Here is a 3,269-nt window from a genome sequence, read left to right on the forward strand (position 1 = left end):
TCGGAGCGCATTTCAACAGACACCCTGCAAGATAAACAAAGTCTGTTTTTAACTTTGCAAAGCGACCCGAGAGGAGTCACGTGGAGGAAACGCGGATGGGGAGTGGTCAGACGAGGGGGAGGGGGCTGGTCCTCTCTGACCAATCACAGAGCAGGACAATAAACATCAACGTTTACATGTTTTTTTTTTTTTCTTTTCTTCTTCAAATCATTACAGCGACTCCATTTTGGATAATTTTCATCCGGTATATCAGTGATTTATTTTAATATTCTAATATGAGGTATTTTGGTTTGTGATGTCATTTGTGGTTTAGCTCAAGCTGTGATCTCAGGTTGTTGCTCCTTTGCGTCGAAAGCCGTTTGAGGTGGTTTGGACATCTGGGGTCCGTTTCACGAAGCAGGTTCAACAAACTCCGAGTTTAACCCTGAACTCTGAGTTGATCTACTCTGAGATAGAAAACTCTGAGTTTTCGGTTTAACAACGGCTGATTTGAGTTGGTTTAATCAACTCGGAGTAGTTTCACTGAGTGCACCGCAACTATAAAAAGACAGCATCAATGAAACCCCGATTCGACGACTCACCGTGGTGACGGGGAAGCGGAGAGCTACGTTTTTTACACCACTTGAAGTGGACATCTTAATGCGTTCATATGGCGACTTCGAGCACGTTTTTAGAAAGAAGTGCAACACCTGCAGCTGCAAAAGAGAGGGAGACGGCGTGGGAGAACATTGCTGCCCGAGTCAATGCGTAAGTTTAAATCACAATAATATTACAGGAAGAAAACTGTTTAATAGCAGCCTATTCTGTTATTTCATTTAGGTGCAATCCTGCAGGGGAGAAGCGCATGTGGCAGCAGCTGAAGATGAAATATAAGAACATTGTTCAAACAGGTAAGAAGTCGGCATAATTTCATGGAGCTACCTCATTTTGATCATGTTTTACATTGTGAAGTAGCTTAATTATTAAGTGGCTGTTTGACTGTGCAGTGGTTCTATCCCACACATAGCCTAAATGTCTGCATCCATATCATGTTCCGTTAAACAATTAAGCCTATTTAAAACAACACAGACTTCTACTCAGCCAACAGAAAGAAAGCAGATGCCTGTAAAAAGGGAGGTGGCCCAGCACCACCACCTGTAACGGAGGCAGAGGAGCTGGTCCTAAGCCAGAATTTGGGAAGGCCAGTGGCTGAGGGAATCCCTGGAGGGAGCTCATCCTCTGAGACCACATCCCAAGACACAAGTGCGTGTGTGTGCGCGCGTGTGTGTGTTCATGCGCTCATGCGCCCACTGAACATTTGCCATAAGGAAGCACAGAGCACTGCATTGTGTCTGCGTACGAGCGTGTGTGCAGCCACAGCGATGGCATGCGTGAAGGGGTGTGCTTTAAAGATAGTGAGTTTAATTAAAGATGAAAGGGCTGATGATTAATTGATGGAAGGTGGACTGTTCCATCAGGCTGAAATGTGTGTGTGTGTTGACTCTTCTACTGTAGAAAAACAGAAAGTGGAAAAAAGCTACATTTTTTGAGAAAACTAGGACAGCATCTTAAGAGACACATTGTATTGTCATTTAAAAACAAATGCTAAATATAATTTGCTAATTTGATAAGTCCTTTATTGAAGAAAACTGGCGTGGAGGTTCAGATACACACATCTGGATGACAAAAAAGATATTTAAATGATTTTCTAGTGCAGATCTTTGCCTGTATTTACTCATGCCGTGCTATAGAAGTGAGCAGATCATCCCTGCTGTATTTTTACTGCTCATCTCTCAGCAGGTCTTCCTTTGCTCCCGTCTTCTCAAGGTGGCACAGAGTTCTACGAGTGTCTCTGAGACTCTCCTCTATAAAAAAATGGAGCAACACAAGCTCTTTTGACATCACACTTTCTGCTACCAGGAGATTAGAAAGTGAAGGTGGAGCACTCCGGAGAAAACGCTCTCTGTCTGTGCATCTGTACTGAAGATTTAATCTCCACGCGACACTGAGTCAGAGGTTGCTGGGGGATTAGTTTGTCTCACCTGCCACTAATGCTAATGTGATTATTCCAGGCTAGCTGTAAATTTCTGTATATATTGTTTTATTTAATTTTGCCATTTCATTTTTCTTCCTGTTCCTATTTCTATAGTTTCTTTATTTTTTATTATTCTCTTCCATATTCCTAGTGTGACACCAACGGCCGAAACCAAATTCCTTGCATGTTGTGTACTTACTAAAGCTGATTCTGATCACTTTTCTGTCTTTGGTCTAGGCAAGAGGAAAAGGTGCAACAGAAAATTGGACCTTCCAGGCGTTCTTGTGGAGATGCAGGCTGAGAAGGAGCGGAACCGTGCCCAGCATGATGAGAACATCTGGTTGCTCCTCAGCGAGGCGAGAGAGAATGAAGCGGCCTTGCAGCGGGAGGAGATGGCCCAGAATGCTGCCTTCAACCAGTCATTCCTGGGTGTACTGGGGCAGCTGGGGTAGCTGGGCAGGCAGTGGGCAGCCAGCGAGTCCACCTCCCAGAGACTTGAGATTTAGTTGTATATAGTTTTACTTTTAGCCCTCCACTGTAGGAGAGGCCCACCACAGTTTGTACTTTGCACATTGTAAATAGTTTTGATTTTGCTGCTGACTAATAAACTATTTTGTGACTTATGTGACTGCATCATAACTTTTCATTTTGTCTGTTAAGACACTGGTAGGAAAAGAGTCAACAGTCTGAACCAAACAATTCTGTATTCCCTAATAATGTATTTGTGTTTAATGGGATTTAACATGTTTTTACACAAACTCCTTTATGGTTCAGAATTCCGTTGACTGAATTACACCAAAGCAACACTGATTTATCAAACTGGAATCTTCTTAAAACAGCTGTTTTAATGTTTTGGTGTTTAATTTGTCATGTAATCTTGCTAACCTTCACAAATAAAACAATAGCATAGACACATCTGCAAAAGGTACAAAAGTTTATTGTCAGAATTGCATTAAAGAAAACAATAGCAGAAAAACAGAAGTATAACAAGAAGAATAACTTAACCTCTGCATGACACGTAGTGCATCAGTGCATCCTGTACATCTCTGCCCTCCTCCTCTACACCTTGTACCACTGCAGGCTCATGTGCTGCTGCTTCAGGTAAATCCCATGAAGTCTCATCAGAGAGCATCTGAAACACATACACAGCATACATATTTTAATACCTAATAGCGACAAACTGCAGCCATTACAGGGTCGTTCACAGGACTGATACACGATAGCTAGCGAACTAGCATTAGCTTACCCTCATATG

Source organism: Amphiprion ocellaris, chromosome 4, assembly GCF_022539595.1.
Source record: "Amphiprion ocellaris isolate individual 3 ecotype Okinawa chromosome 4, ASM2253959v1, whole genome shotgun sequence".
Taxonomy (NCBI): Eukaryota; Metazoa; Chordata; class Actinopteri; family Pomacentridae; genus Amphiprion; species Amphiprion ocellaris.